Source organism: Lagopus muta, chromosome 9 (genome assembly GCF_023343835.1).
Source record: "Lagopus muta isolate bLagMut1 chromosome 9, bLagMut1 primary, whole genome shotgun sequence".
Lineage (NCBI taxonomy): Eukaryota > Metazoa > Chordata > Aves > Galliformes > Phasianidae > Lagopus > Lagopus muta.
The window spans coordinates 12,562,950-12,580,056 of record NC_064441.1 but is presented as its reverse complement, the minus strand read 5'-3'; the positions used below and the strand labels follow the sequence as shown (position 1 = coordinate 12,580,056).

The following is a 17,107-nucleotide window of genomic DNA, read 5'->3' as shown; positions in this document are numbered from 1 at the left end:
TTTCATGGTACGTTAATTCAGAGTCTTAATTCCTCTATGCATGTTTCCTCAAAGATTGTTTTTTATAAAAATGAGCGTTTTATGCTAAGCACTAATCAGTGCACCAGAAGGAGAGGTTTCCATTTGCAGTAGCATTGTCAAGGAACTAATTAAACCGGACAGACAAAGGGATAGTATTGCTTTCCCATGTGGCCTTTGTGGGCTTGATTCTGATCTCAGGTATACTGACATTACTCCTGAGTGTTTGAAAAGTCAAATGACTGTAAAAGACACGACGGGCTGTCATGGTGAGGAGAACCTGCACACAGCTGAGGTGCGAGTAGTCTGAGCAGAGAGGAACAGTCCAGCACAGCAGGGGGATAAACTGAACTTTCTAAACTCTTCTGGGTTAAAAGCGGTCAGAGCACGATTAAAGGAGAGCACCTCATTGATGGTGAAACCCACACCACTGAACACTGTCTGTGAAGAAGTTTCCACATCAGATGCTTTCTGGGCCTGAGAGTGCTGTTACTGCAGTGGCTCATTCAGGACAGTCTGCTTACGGAGCTATGCACATTAACTTAAGCAACAGAGATAACCCCCATTTATCAGCAGTTCCTGTGAAAGAGCAGGCTGTAAATACAGGGGATGAAGTGCTGGCAGTGTTCCATAATCTGTCCTGGATTGATTGAAAAGCTTTGCTACAAAAGCATCAAGCCAATTGAGGCAGCTAATCAGAAAAATCAGTGTTTTTATAATGATCTTGGCAAAATTAATTGAGCAAACTTTGCTGCTAGTAATGTTTGCACTTCGTGTAATTTGAGTTGATGGTAGATAGGTAGTTTATAATTAATGTCCTCTAAAATATTTTTTAATTCAACTTTGATACTTGTGCTGTTTCTCATAAAAGTTTATCATTCCTTTCTCCTTTCTAGCAGTGTTATCACTATTATTCCACCAGATCATGTCAGGTATTAGAAAATCAATTTTAATTTTTAATGAAATTAATGCCCAGAATGCTATACTTTTATACTTCTGGCAAAAAGCAAAATTGTTTTTGATCATTCATTGCATGCAAAATATCCCATAGAATGCCATGAAATGTAATTTCGTCCAGATGAGCGAGCACTGATGAGGTGCTTCTGAAGAAGTGTTGGATAAAATCACCATCCTTGTTCAACTTTGCGGCAGAGGTGACAAGTATAATGTTATGATGAAAGATAAAGATGTGGGAGAATACTCATAAAGGCAATTTACGAAACATTTTACGAAAAAGCAGCATGTTTTTATGCAGCATTACACTATCTGGGAAAAAAATCTTGCATTCATTGTGCACTACAACATGCAAAAAAACATAGATTATGCATAATCTAGCTTGGTATCTGCACTGAGCCAGAAACTATTGATGGTAGGGAAGAGGTTTCAGTGGGCTTTGCATCATTCTTCACTCTGCTTTACCACTTAGCTAAAGTGCCACTTCAGATTTTTTGTTGTATACTTCTTCGTGGTAGAAGTTTCATTTCAAACCAGGAAGTATATCTGAAAGGAGCTAAGTTATCACTACATATTTCTAAGCAATGTAATTCTCTTGTTCTGGCTTGGTTGACCAGGTAATTGACTTATCGTTGCTTACTTTTGGCTCCTTAATTAAGTAGGAAGCAATAACTCATCTGCCAGTAAGTGGAGCTCTTTGCTAGTCCAGGGCGGTCTTCACCAAGAACATTTTTTCTCCTTTTCTTTTTTTGTTCTACAAACTGTAAAGTTGGTATTTAGTTTTTCTTCAGTCCTTTTGCAACTTCCACATTATGTTCTACTTCTGTTCTTTATAAATCAAGCAGATTATAAATTAGTTTATTCCCATTCCCATAGACTTTTTTTTTCCTTTTCTCTTTGTCAGCCAAGTGTTGTTCACCCATCCCTTAAAATAAAGGGGAGCTCTTAATACTTTACTTTTATATTTATTTTTATTTTTTATTTTTTTAAATATTGGTATTTTTAATAAAAATTGTGCAGATTGCTATACCAGGGAGTTGGGGAAGATGGAACGGTTTCCCGTGCTTTTCAGACTGTGGACTCATTACCTACCAATGAACATTTGTAGTAATGATTCCTTACAGTGAAGCATGTCAACCCATTTGTACCATGATCTACTTTCTGGTGTTATAAAAGGATTACTGTGTGAGATGGTAAAGGGTCCATTTCCATGAGAATTGCTCTAAGAATCAGCTATGTTTTAACTTCTTTTAAATTCCAATCTATCTGATTTAGGAAGGATTGTTAAGGGAAACATAAAACTTTCCAGTCACATATAGTATGAAGAGAATGGTATTTATCCAAATGACATGTCAGGATTAGTTTTCTAACCTAAGCACTCAAATGAATCCTCAGTAAATACTGGACTGAACATAGAAATATTTTGCTAATCTTGGAAGTATCCTTCTTTATGTACTTTATTAATGTTGAAGTCTTGTTTATTTGTGCTGTTACGTGTTTTACTTGGTATGTTTCTCCATATATCCTGCAGTTTGTTTAACAAAAGTATTATTATATAGATTGGCTATTGTTTTGTCAGCCAGCTCTCTGAAGGTGCCTCATTTTGTGCATGGTATGCATGTTGCAGTGCTTGTGTTTGTTCCCTCTGAGCCTGCCAGCATTATTCCTGCCCCACAGTTTCAACTAGTATTGCTGTCCTATTTCGGAAAGAAGAGCAAGACTTTTATGGCAATCAAAAGTGCTAAGTGTACATCCATGACTAAATAAGGAAGGACAGGAAGATGCATTATCTCCTTAAATGCTCTTGTGTTCTTGCTGGAAACTGCTCTTCTGCTGCAGGGGCAAATTAAGCTGGGAAATTCACTTCACCTTGGAGATGACTTCTGGTAACTCCTAGCTTTGAATTGAATTGTAGGACCATAGAATCATTAAGGTTGAAAAAGATCTCTAAGATCATCTAGTCCAACCATTTACCTACCACGAATACTGCCACTAGTCATATCCCTCAGTGTCACAGCTCCACGTTTCTTGAACACCACCGGGGAGAGTGACTCCACCACCTCCCTGTGCCAGTGCCTCACCACTCTTTCTGTGCTGTTGTTTCCAGTATACAGCCTGAACCTCCCCCCGCACCACTTGAGGCAATCACCTCTCATTCTGTCACTATTACCTGGGAGAAGAGGCCAATCCCCACCTCACTACAGCCTCCTTTCAGGGAGCTGCAGTCTTACTCATGTTAGTAGCAACAAGGTCAAGAAAACAGAAATATACCACCATCTCCATTGTATAGGTGAAGGCATAGACTGTAAGATACATTAAGTGAATTGCTGGAGAGTTGGAAATGTATTCAGCTGTATTGTGCCCAAATGGTATTCCATCAGGTCTCTTACTTTTGCACTTTTTGAACTTATTGATGTTATGAGCCATAGTCAGCTTTCCTATCCTTTCATTGCCAGGGACAGTGTTCTTCGGAATTGCTTTGTAATCCTATGTACTTGGCCAGACCTTTATAGCCCTGGGAGACAGATTCAAGCAGAACTCAAAAACAGATCTGCTTAGACTAAAGTCTCAAATTCTTTAAAAAGGGAAAATTATGAGAAAATTGAAATTAAAAGGATGTGTAAACCAATGACATTTGGCTATGACAGTCTTTGCAAGATGTCTTTTTCTTCTCTGATTAGTGTTTTAGTCTCCACAACTTTCTGAGCTGCAGCAAATCTTGCAGGTCCCAGCTTCTAGCTCAATCCACACTGTCCCTAAAGTGTATTTAAGCTTTTCACCTGAATTTGCTTAGCAGCTCTCCAAAAACTGTGCTTCTTCCTCTCTCTTTCCCCTGACCCACTGACTTCGGAAAAGTACAAGACATACAATGAAGAACACAAAAATTTAGCAGCTTCTTCTACCTCATATGGGAAGGTAGAAGGGATCACTGAACCTGAAGAAAAAAGTGTTCCCTAGACAAACAATGAGAACGGCTCTCCAAAGCTATGGGGAGGCTGTGAAATGAAGGGGAAATCCTGTACTTTAGAGGTGAGTGACTCATACCAGCTTTCAGCAGTACCTTCACTCCCTGTAACCTATTGTATTTCCTGGCTTCTGCAGAAAGCAAAACTCACCTCTGGTTTCCCTCAGGGACTGATAGTTTTCCCAGCACAAAGACCTACTTAATTTAGCTTTTAGGGGCTTTCATTGGTGCTTTGAAGTCTCTCTCCTATTCAGAAAAAATACAGTTGTGTATCTCTGCAGAATCACATCGTTTTACTGCTGGTACTGCGTAGCGAGACTGCATTTTAGATCAGTCTCAGGCAAATCTGGCTTTTACTCCATATAAAAGAAAGGTCTCTCATAAACTGTAGCTCAGTTCAGAGACATACTCAGAGACTTTTAAAAGCAAGGGAGGCAGCACGTAGTTTCATTCAATCAAAACAAAACAAAAAAAGGAAACAACAAATCTTCCCTGAAAGATCACTGTATCAGTGCAATAAACCTCAGGGCTGCCGTAACTTAAACCCTTCTCAACTGTGTGTGAGTTTGTTAAAGGATTAGTTAAAGTTAATGAGTGCTTGCCCACAAACTCTTATCTTCATAACTAATGCACCAGCACTTGTCTCAGAGCATTAGAGTAACATTACATTAGCAAACTGTGATTTCTTAGACTACAAAGCAATGTAACATGGATCCAAGTTGAAGGAGGGAAGATTTAGGTTGGATGTTAGGGGGAAGTTCTTTACTAGGAGAGTGGTTAGGCCCTGGAACGGGCTGCCCAGGGAGGTTGTGGATGCCCCGTCCTTGGACGTGTTCAAGGCCAGGTTGGACGGGGTCCTGGGCAACCTGATCTGAATGTGTATGTTTGGTGGCCCTGCTAGGCAGGGGGGTTGGAACTACATGATCCTTGGGGTCCCTTCCAACCCGGGTGATTCTGTGATTCTGTGATTCTGTAACAATTGCCTAGAATGGATTGGTTTTTTTCCTTAAAAGAAGGTGCAGCCATGGTATCCAAATCAGAGCCCCTGCTCAGGGATATGATTTAGTGGATAGTTGTTAGAGTTAGGGTAGTGTGGTTAGGTCATGGTTGGACTCAATGATATTTAAGGTCTTTTCCCACCTGAGCGATTCTATGATTCTGTGATTCTATACCATCTAGAGCACGCTGGATTTTACAACTGTATGTAAAAATGCACTGTCAATTTACATGAATGTCACAGGTGGTGTCAAAATTCATTAAAATGAAGATGGGGCAAACTGAGAAACTGCATATCTGTAAGTCTGACCAGGGAGAAGTGTAGCATAAACTCTAATGGTACAGAGCAGAAACTGCAGACAAAAAGTGCTTAAGTGGTGTGGTGGGTCATTGCCTCTTTCTGCCATGTTTTACACCAGAATAGCACAGTTGAGTTGAACTGGTAAGACAGAGAATGGAGCTGTATTTCACAGGCACCCAGTGCACATAGAACTTCTTAAGACAAACTCACTTTGACTTGGGTCAGTTTTGCAGGCTTAAATTAAGTACAGGATTATTTTGTAGTTTAACATCTCTGTGTTGCAATCAGGCCTGGAGAGTGTCTCTCGAATGTCTGAATCTCTGGAGCCATCCTCAATCAATGTGCCTGCACGAGAGGCAGTTAAGTACAGAATGCTGCTCCCTGGGCAACCAGGGGTTGGAAAGGGAGCAACGCTGACAGCCCTCATTAGCATTAGCAGTCAGCTCCAACATGTCTGCTCATAACTAGCTGCCAGTGTAAGCGCTTATGTGAAGTACACGCCATGCAATAACCCATTCCATAGGACAGAAGTAAACCCCAAGAAAAGGTAACATAAACAAAGATATGGAAGTAATGAATTATTTTGTCACTGCTTTTGTTTGTTGTGATGTAAACCGTCCTCAAGTAGTTTAAATGCGCTGCTTTGCTAAGTAGTTTGATATTTAATGGTTATTTTTGTGGGTTGGGCTATTGACTAAGTGTAGTCTCTGGATGTGCTGCAATTGCTGTCTGAGAGAAAGATTAATTCCCACGTATAGCTTCTTCATACTGTACAAACCATGGTAACAGGTAATTGGGGTCAACTTTGGTTGCCCTATTGAAAATTTTAATGTGAGAGCTTTGAGTAAAGGCTTCTTTCTGAATCTCTTGTAAAAATAAGTTTACAGCAAACCTAATAAAATTGCAGGCAGCATGAAAGTTAAATCACAGGGGAAAGTATGAAAGAGCTAAGTTTCTAAAAGCTTTCCAAGAATATAGTGGAGTTATAAAGAAGAGGACTGCACTAGCCTCATATATAGTCAGGTAAAACTATTCCTGAAGAGATGAAATATATTTAACTTAAAATTTGTGCGTACTTCTGGAGAGTTCCGCTGCTTCAGTGGTGGTTATGAAAACAGGTTCTTAAATAGGCAGCATGAGATCTACTGATAAACTCAACAACAGGCATTTTTTTTTCTATTACAGAGATGAGACCAAACCTGGTATTTTTAAATTACATGCAGTAGATTGAAGGGCATAGGCAGGTAGATACCTACATCCATGGCTGGCTATCTTCCTTCTGTCGTATCATCTTTTAAGCAGTAGCAGCAGTTTGGGAAAAAGAAAAGAAAAAAAAAGAGCTTTTCTTCTTTTGGGAAGAGAACTAATAAATGAGCTCTTTCTGCCTTCCTAAGTGTTAGGAATGCTTTCAAAGCATTCAGGGCAGAGGTGTGGCCCGAGGGGATCAAGGGCTTTCAGAAGATGGCAGTGGCATGCAGCCATCTGTGAGCACCAGAGCCCTCGAGCTGCAGTCCTACAGCCCAGCTGAGAAGTGCCTCTGCCAGCAGTGCTTTGCTTCTGAGAGACATTTCCTTTAGGACTTCTGTGTCGAGATTAAAGCTTTTTGCACCTTTCATCTCAGCTTGCAGAGCTGCAAAGAATTTGTAGTTAAGACTCTAAACTGCCTACAACGCTGGAAAATATCAGTTCTTCTGAGCAATTTTAATGCAACTTCCTAGGGTGCCAGTGTTGCCACGGTGATGATGTAGTAGAGCAGAGAGTGGTGAAATATTGGAATATATATTTTGGGGCAGATGGCCTGCAAAATTGCACTTATTGTGTTTGCCCCTTATAAATTAATTGTTGTTGTAGAGCACGTGGCTCTTTGACTGCTTTTGTGTATGTCTGTGCTTTTCTTAATGTGAGCTACAGGAACTTCAGACCTGATACTGCAAACCTGCTTAGATGGGAATACACCCCTGTTTTGCATTTAATTTCCCTTTGCACTGAGTGAGTAAATGAGAAGGCATATTTGAAGAGAATGTAGCATCTCAGGAGGTGTACAGACCAGCTACCAGCATGAAATCAAAATTCATGGGCAGCGTCCAGCAACATCAGGACACCTTTTGCATGTGTGGTCAGTTTATCTCTGTGGAGATGTAGGAGAACCACATTTTTTGTAGAATTCCAGATCCACCATACAACTTGACGTTCATCCAGAAATCCTATATACAGTTCATGGGGAAGTGTCACAGAGAGTGATGGAAGGGCTAAAAACACATTAGTCTCCTAATAAATCTACTTGGAAAATGGTTAGGCCTCATCTGATCTGCATAGCTCAGTACAGCAGTTCCCTGGGCTGACTGGATTTGCAGTGCCTCCAAATGCAAACACAGATCATCACTGCTGTCTCGGGGGCTCAAAGCAGAGGCACATTCAAATTCTTAGTTCTCAGTTGCAGCCAGTTAGGGTTTTTTTTTAGATTGTATTTATTTTCTTTTCTAAACTTTAATAACATTGAAATTTTGAGAGTTAATCACCCAGGTTGAATTCCTGGAAGTTTTCATTCAAGAATGACTCAAGAATGTTGATGCTGTGAAATCAGACCTGCAATCTAAACAGAGCTCAGTTTCAAGCATCAGAGTAAGTATCTCTGTCCATCTGGGTATAACTCATGATCTTTTCCCTCCTTTCACTGCAGTATCAAATCCATCCTCTCCCACAGTCACCAGAAAGCTTTTGAATCACGTAGTAGGATCTGTCCTATTGTTGTCCTAAGATACACGTAATGTTATCAGGAGAAAAAGGCTGTTACTCACTCCTGGCTCAGAGTGAGTGGGGTTTTTTTGTCACTGCTCTTGTGTTGTGCTGTAAACAGTCCTCAAGCAGTTTAAATACACTGCTTTGGTAAGTGGTTGATATTTAGTCATTGTTTTTGTTGATTGAGCTGTTGAATAGGTGTAGTCTGTGGATGTGCTGCAACTTCCATCAGAGAGACAGATTTTACAGCCTTAGATCTTCTTTTTGTCTTTCACTTTAGAGGGAACCCTTCACAGGGAAGGCAGCCCAGGTGTCCAGACCCAGCAAGCACAGCGCTTCAATCAGCTTTCTGGGAGCATGACCAGCTGCAGGTCATACATGTCTGTCTGGGTAGGTGTGTAGACAGTAACAGGCATTTGTTGGATTGACAGGCATAGTTGAAACAGCATAGTAACACGGTCAGCTTCATTTGTTTTCTGCCTTCTGAACATGGCTAGGAATAATATGTAGTTTCAAGCTTTGGGGTTGTGCTTTTAGCTTGGTTTTTTGCTTGTTTGTTTGGATTCTTTTAACGGAGGAAAACAACATTTGTACACTGTAGATACATTTTGAAAAACCACAATAAAATGAAAGAAAATCACAATAATTATAAAGACTGACTAAAGGTCAAAGATAGGGTTGGTCATTGTCATCACCCAAGCTTGCTCTGTAGTTTTCCTGGGGTGCGTCACAGCTCCTCAGACTTACACTGGCTGCTATTTGTCCTGTTTGTGTGATTGTCTTTCTCCATGTCTCTTTCTTTTTTTAGAAGTCCTGAGTCCGCAGCTGTACAAAGAAGTGACAGACAGATAAACATTAAGACTTTATATTAAACTTAGGGTTGTTTTTGATCTCTAGTTAGGCTGAAGTAATCAGACCGAGTGTGGAACTTCCAATTTTTTTGAGTTTTGTTATAGTGCCATTTTTACCGTTTTTTAAATGTGTTTTTGGACTGTAATTCCAGGAAAACAAAGTCTGCAGTTCCTCCGTCATTGGCCCAATTGATCTGACCGGAGGATCCGTAGAAGTAACTTAGCAGCTAGTACAAAAAAGCACACTTAGGCTTGTTCAGACTTTGGTGTATGGGCTTTGGATTATGACGTAGTTATTGGATTCAATGTAAGCTTGTGATCAGATAATATTACCTTTACATTTTTCTGTTCCATTTATGAGGAAGTACACTGAAGATCAGGCTGTGATCAGGCATTTTAGTTCAGTGTTTATTGAAATAAGAAAAATACCAGCAAAAATTTTATCATTCTGATCAAACCAGGATTATGATAAAAAGTAATTGGTTATATGTGTTACCCATCCTGTATCATTGTAAGATTATGTAGAATGAAAGCAAGAATTTTAAAGAACTTGAATGACAGTGAGTATAGAAACTTATAAACCAATTTAAATCTTCAAACAAATAAAGGGTTGTTCTGACATGCTCCATTCTGAGCAGTAATCAAGTAGTACTGCAACTAATCACTCTGACACTAAGATCTATGCAAGAGAAAAGTTACGCAGGATACCTCCCACCTCCATCCAGAGCCAGAAAGCTTGGGAAAGAGCTGAGCATTGGGACATCCTCACTTGTGCAACAGCAGCCAGAAGCTGGAAAAGAAGAAAATGTTGGCACAGAGTGTGAAAGTCAAACTGAAGGTTCAACAAACAAGAGCTTGCAAGTGAAAGCAGGATCCCCACCAACCACAGGGCTGATACAAAATGGAGAGATGAAGCTGTTGAAGTGTGGACTGACTCTCTGATGGGAAGGCTGTATCCTTTCTACCCATGCTTCACTAGACAAGCCCATGGTGTTTTCTGTGGATTGTTCTATATGTTTCTTAAATGTCTCTACTCTAATGAGGTTGTCTTCGGCCCAATTAAGTGAAAAGTTTCTTCTTTAAGAAGAAGTCAAAGCCAACAAACAAGAAAACCAGCAACTAAAACCCACAATAATAGGATTTAAAAACAAAACCAAATGAGTTTATAGTAACAGACTGGCTACTAACCTTCCTGTACACAGATTCTTCTGATTCATTTTTGGAATATGGCACTAAGCTCTGGATTTCTTCATGAATGCTTTGAGAATTTTACTTTCCCTGTCCTTTATTACAGGATACAACGTGCCACAGCTCTCAGATCTTGTTTCCTTTCACTTTCTACCTTCATTTGAAAGACTTTGTCCTCCTGGCTCTTCTGCACTGTATTCCTTGGCTGTTTACAATTGTTTCTGTGTGCCAAGACCTTTTCACATAATGTAACTCAATCCATGTGTCTACTTCATAAAATTCAATACAAATCTCTGGCACATGCTCTCTCAACATCCGCTGCTACTTCAGCATTTTTTGTACCATGCATTTTTTACAAGGCTTTTGCAGCTCTGCATTTTGGCAGTCAGAAATAAAAGCAGCTTCTTTCCTGCTATAGATTTCCAAAAAAGTTTTGAAGTCTTGGTTTCCAGATTTTTCATTCAAAGCATGATGATAATCTGGCAGTTAAAAGTTTTGTTTTCCTAGTTCCTCTTGTTTTCCATGTGAAAGCTAAAGGTTTGAAGATAAATGTCTTCTTTTAAAAAGTGTGGAAACTCCAGAATTTTGCCTAATGTTCTTCTGCCCTAATCCAGTTTATTTGAAGTGCAGGTGGGATTGGAAGCTTGTACTTGATGTTCTTCTGCCTCTTACTTGGTAAGCTGTGTGAGACAGCTGAAGAAGTACTGGTGGGTTGAGTGTTGTATTCGTCCATCGCATTTCAAAGAAGCTCATCTTGTGGATTCAGAGATCTGCCAGCTTTCTGCTTTTGGTTTAGACAGAAAAACCACAGCAGTGTTCAGCTTTGTACAAGTCAAAGTTTATTCAGTTTCCTTATCTGAAGACTACAATTTGCTTTATGTGCTTGTGACACAAAGCTATATTTTCATGCATCCTTGTTCTGTGACCAAATTCTGTAAATGACAAAGATCAAGCAGTAAAAGGCCATGTGCACAGTGTTCTTCTACTACACTAACTCAGAATAACTGAAAGCTGTAAAAACTGAGCTAGAGAAAGGAGCAGTGTGGAAGTATGAGTGCTTCCAAAAATATTTAGTGAGAATGTGTTTATACAGTAAATTAATTTCAAACAAAAGCAATTTATCTTGTCTGGACAGTCACATGGAATGTAATACTAATGAAGTAGAAAAACAAGAGCAGAATGCTTGAAAAATTTTACCTATTAAAAAGCTGCATTAGGTACTTTTCTTTTTAGGACAAATTTAATTGGATTCTTTAAAATACACTGGCAGGACAGTCATTTTCTTACCAAAAGGTAACAGCAGTTCCAAAAAAGGTTCTTTCTTCAATGCAGCTGCAGAAACTGTTGCTACTTAGAAACTAGAAAAGTCATTAATCAAAACAAAAATAACAAACTGTTATGTAAAGCAATAATTTTGCCAAACAAGCATTTTGGGTCTGTCTAAAATGAATGATCAGAACATACTGCTGTGTTCATGGGTAATAAAAACTTGGAAGGGTACATGTCTGGCCTAGTATTTTTTTCTTTTTTTCCAAACATAAAAATAATTTCCTTCTTAAAGATATTTCTTTTAATCTTTCTAGTAATTGCAACATTTTCCTTATCAGTGCACTGAAGATGCTGAAAAGGAGAATGCTAATAGGAAGCTTCCCAGGAGGTGTTTGCTATCAGTAGGTGTGTTGCTGGTAGTAACCACGGAAACTTGTTTAGGATGACCTCTTATCTATAGAATGTAAGCAAGCCCAGGGAAATCTGGGCTGATTCATAGGGACGGCTCAGATCTTCGTGTGGTATCCTGTTAAATTACATAAATGTCACCCATTTAAAACTGGTTGGGATGATGGAATTTGAGGCTCTCTTGTGGAAAGTCTTTTGGTAGGAGGACAGGCTCTGTTGCTCTTGGTTCAGATAACATAAATTGCACATGTTATGATTCCATTAATCTTGCCGTATACCAGTAACTTTCTCAGTTCAAGTATCTACATGCTTCCCATGCTTTTTGAGTCAACACTGGAAATCCTTGTTTGCTGGTGATAGTATCACTCTTCTTGAAAATCCTGATTGAAGCAAGAGGCATTTCAGAGACTAAGCCACCATCATCTGCTTTTAACAAATATATGCATTAAATAGATCTTTCTTAAGAAGAGGGCTATAAGTGCAGCTAAAGCAGCCAATTTTCTCCTAACTTACAGTCAGTGGGGGAGAAGAAATAATCTAGTTAGAAATTTGAATTTGAGTAAGAAGTTATTTGCTTAGAAATAATTTAATAGTCGTTCAACTACTAATTTTACTTTTGCGTTCCATTTCAGATAGACTGAAAAAAAGGGAGTACAAGGAGTAAATAGATGGAAACAGAAAGTGAATTTTGGTTGTGGATGAGTAAATAAAGATGCATTGAAAGCTGGCAAAATGAGGTAAGACAATATTTTAATAAGATATACCTCATATTCCAATAAGCTTGTCCTTCCATCCTGGTTATGTTCTTCTATATATTATGCTCAGTTTGATTTTTCTTAGTCACCTTTTCTCTTGCTATCCCTTTATTTAAGGATACATTTTTAAGCAGCACCCTTACTTGTCATTCCTGCTCCCCTAAGTAGATGAGAAGCCATGTCACTTTTCCTACTCTTTCAAATTGTTACAGAAAATAAAGAATTATTTCCTAATTTCAATTTTAAATACTTTAGGCTAAAGCAGTGACTGAAAACAGATTACATCTCACATTAGTGGCAAAAAGATAATACTCTAAATTCCTTTATCATATTAGTGTCTCTTATGACACAAACATTATAATCAGGTTGTAAATATTAATGTATACAACATTTTCATTGTATTGGATGTGTGAAAATAGAGCACTGTCAAAAGGATTCCTAAGGCCTTTTCCTCACTCATTTGAAAAAAACTTAACCAAAAAAAAAAGAAAAGAGCTTGCTCCATTCAGCATGCACACTGGTGTGCTCAGTGAGCTGCCAGGTGGCATTCTCATGAATGATAACTTGCTCCTACACCCTGGCTAGAGAGAAAAATTCTTCATGTTATTTTTGGAAAGTGAGGTGATAATGAAACAAGGCATTTCTTTGAAGAAGCTGGTAGACATTTTGGACATTAGCCCTCTTTTTTTTTTGTTGAAGGTCTTCTGATGATGCTAGGCAGGTCACTTGCACAAAGTCTTCCTTCTAAGGCTTTCTGAAGTTAGTTTATTTTTATGTTGATTAAAAGAAGCTTAGAGAAATCCTAAATGGATGACTTTCTACTTCATACTTACCTGTGGTATTAAAAAAACGCTGTGCAAAGTGCATTTGTATGGAATAAGATCATACTTGGTTGAAACTGATGGGTAGAAATACCATCTCTACCTCTTTGCTGTCAATGTTGCTCAACATTTGGGAGCTAACGACCTGCAAGAGCCTCGTGGAGTTATGTAGGAATCAGCCAAGTGTCACAAGTGCTGTCTGGCTTGTCCAGGTCCTTTGGTCCCATGGATGTGATTTAGACAGCCCTGAACCTGCTTTTACACTACATTTGTCGTGTCCATTTCTAATGCTTCAGATTCATACAGTACATAATTGGTATAACTCCTCCTTGAGTCGTCTTACTACTTGTTCAGCCTTATACAGCTCAGTAAAGCTGAACTGTCTGACTGAATCTAGAAATGCCCCAATGAATAGTTTGAACTTTTTTCTGAATACTTTAAAAAATTATCTTCTGGTATATTAAGGAAAAAAAAAACCATTGCATTCCTATGCTCAGCATAATCCACCTGTGACTGTTCTTTGTATTTCCACTAATGTGCATTTAGCTTCAAATTTGCACAAAGATGCTCTGTGACAAAAAATCATTCTGCTTTTGAACTCTTCTTGACTTAACAAAAGCTCAGATAAAAATCACCAATAGACTGAGCACACAAATACAGCAAAGACTGAGTTCTTCAGCTGAGTTGTACTCAGCAAGCTCCATAGTTTTCTCTGAGCTATGACAGTGCATTGACATTGACTTATAAAAGTCTGTAGCCATTTGTTCATAATCAAGAAATCAAAATAGTTTGTTGTTCAAATAAATTTAACAAAGCACTGTTGCTGTCAATTCAGTTGCTTTCCAAGCCATTTCTAAATGAACCAATTTAACAAAACATATATTTGTCCTGGAGAGAACAGCTGGGAAAAAGTAAATGAACAAACAGATAAAAAGCACCAAAATCCCTTCTTGCTATATAGCGATGAGGCCAGTTTAGAAGAGTGATGGATGCATTTATGAGCTGTGAGTTCAGACCAGCCTGACTCAAATCAGAATTCTGACAATGAATTCAAATAGATGTTTGAGGAATGTGAACTAGAGTGTAATTACCTGTACCAAACAACACATTTTGGTATTAGTATTATGACATTAAGCATGTTGAAAAGCTTTCCTCATTTTCTGAGTGTAATTTGAAAAGATTACAGCCATCATCACATTTATGCTGCTGCAGAATAGTGTTTAGATGTGACTAGAAAAATTCTCAGGTGTTGCTTTACTGGCGGTGTCTGCCAGTCTCCTTATAGATCCTGACAGAAGTGATTTTCATAGACATCACAAGATTCATATATTGAATATACAATATTTAATTAAATGTCATTTTAAGTATTATTTAATTTGCAGTGTTGTTCCTGCAGTTTCCTTTCTTTGGCCACCTCTCTTCCTCCTTAGTAATAGACACCTGTTGTCTTGGCAGAGAAGCCTGTAGTGCCTCTTGCGAAGTTGGTTTGTTAGTTAGTTAGTGCTTGAAAAAGTGTAGCTATTCCTGTGGATCACCAACATACTAATTGGAGGTTCCATTTCTTCTTATTCTAAGAAGGTATTAGGTCTAGAAAATAAGCTGTATTTCATTGCAATTTATCCCAGCTTTAGACGATGAAGCATTTCTGCAGTGAAATTAATCTTTGAATACACATGCTATTTTTTTCTTATTAGAAGAATTAAGTTCTAGTAGTGAAAAATACTATAAAGTATGAGAGGGCACTAAAAACATGGTCTTGAAAAGGATATAAATCAATTTAAAACCAATAATAAGTTTTCTAGTTGAGCTTTTTATTGCCACTCACTAAAATTTCATGGGAGAATATAAACACCAGTTATTTCTGTGCATCTGACCATCAAATTGCAAGATCACACATCAGTTGGAATAATGAAGTTCAAAGCACATACTCCTGCCTGAATGACCCAATTATCTGGAATCTCAAAATACTTTGTTAGTAACATGGAAAACAATACATTTCAAACTAGCCTATGTGAAGTGAATATATCCCAAGAAAAAAGCAGGTTAAGAAAAGCTGGCTGTTAGATTACAAATTGCTTTCTTAATTGAGAAATCTTCATTGGTACCATTTATAAAGAATCTTCCAAAGGTATTTTACTGGCTTTCAAATCTGCAATAATTGCGAAGCCTTCAGAACAGCTTTTGGTCAGTCCATATACCAGATGTCCTTGTGCATAACTGTGAAACAATGCTCTGTGGAAGAATAGGTTTTGTTTTGTTTTGTTTTTAGGCTTTGTTTTTTACAGGAGTGTTGTTTATTGCTTCCAAGGTGCACCTCGTGTTGTTAAGGTCAATACACTTAGACTAAAGAACTATTCAGTACGCTTTAAGGAAAGGATGCTTTACAGCCTGTGATTGCAGATGGATTCTGGCTATTAGCTTTCAGTATGACTCCATGTTCTCATGATTATATGGCTTGTTTCATTTCCCGTTTCTCAATGTGGATTTGGTTGTTTACACATGAAGGGATCTTTAAGAGTAAAGTCTCAAGTAAAGGTTTGCTAAGCTCAAACATTTATTGACACATACTGTCTCCTGATAAATTTATTTTTGCTCTTAAACTTCCCAGTTTTAGCTATCTTTATTTTTTATAATTTTGAAATGCATAAGGCTGGTTTTCACTTCAAAATTGTACAAAAAGGGGAGTTCTACACATTTGCAACGTGAAGTCAGAAATCAAAACGATTTTTCCTATGTGTGAAGCCAGGATAGATAAGAATCTGAAACCTGTGATGTAAATCATACATAACCACTTATTTTTGAAACTTGATGAATTTTCCGTAAGCTTTTCTCTGTGCTTTCTATAACTCTTATAATTAGCCTCTGACCTTGTCTTGCTAAAATGCCCCTTTATTACAGAACTTCAGCTTGGGAGGGTCACCACGCCCTTGAGATGTCTTCCCTTTGAATGATGATGACAGTGTTGCTGAGTCTTTGTTCTTTGCTTTATGACATATTTCATGTTAAATAGCTGCTACCTGATATGCAGATTCTTTTGTATGACTGAGTTAAATGATCACTGCCTCAGACTAAGTAAATCTTGTGTGACCTTAGGCAAGACACTTCAGTTCTCTGTAACAAGCTTCTACGTTGTAAAATGTGAATGGCAGCACATCATTTATTGCTTAAGTAGAAAACAGCAGTAAAGGTTTTTGCTTGCACTATGATAATGTGCGCTCAGCAGGTGTTACTGTTTACCAGGAAAGAAATAAATGAGTACACTCCAGCACTGAGTATGTGCTCTGTATAAGTCCAAGACCAGGAGAACTTTTTACCTACGCACAAGTGTTTCAGCTTTTGAATCCATATATAGAGATTTGGGAGTTTGCTCATTACTTTAAGACAAACAAAATTGTTGTTTTCTGTTCATTATTGAACCCACCAGGTGAAGAGTGCATTGCATTCAGTTCGCATGATAGATTCAATAAAGATCTGAGTCCTTGAGGTCTGCAGAAAGTTCTCTATTGATATGTCATTATAGCATGGCTTCAAGAAGATTGCAAAGTCCACTACTGAGGCACAACCTGTCCCTTTCCACTGCACAAAGAAATTCCATGCTACTATGACACCACCACGAATGGGCTGCAGCCAACAGCAGGGAGTGCTTCTTCTTTGAGATGCAATTGTGCGTACCTTCAGCATTCTGCTGTGATTGGCCATCACTGTTTTAGTTAGCTGTATTTATACCTTATAGAAAACTGAGTGCTAGTAAACAACATACAGATATCTTCTGTGATTTTATCTGGGGAGAATGATAAAGAGCAGAGTGCCCAGTTTGCTTTTAATTTTTACTATCATTGCCA

General features: G+C 38.4%; 1 long non-coding RNA gene across 8 annotated transcripts in view; it reads left to right on the top strand.

The window, feature by feature from the left end:
- The window catches only part of LOC125697399 (uncharacterized), a 65,629-nt gene that overhangs the window by 2,816 nt on the left and 45,706 nt on the right, over positions 1-17,107 (top strand). For 6 of the 8 annotated variants that reach the window (XR_007378774.1, XR_007378776.1, XR_007378772.1 and 3 more), the window contains exon 2: positions 12,322-12,426. This is a non-coding gene — a long non-coding RNA (uncharacterized LOC125697399). Of the gene's footprint in view, positions 1-5,686; positions 5,782-8,270; positions 8,364-12,321; positions 12,427-17,107 lie in introns of those variants that run through there. The other 2 variants (XR_007378773.1, XR_007378771.1) reach the window with 2 other exon arrangements.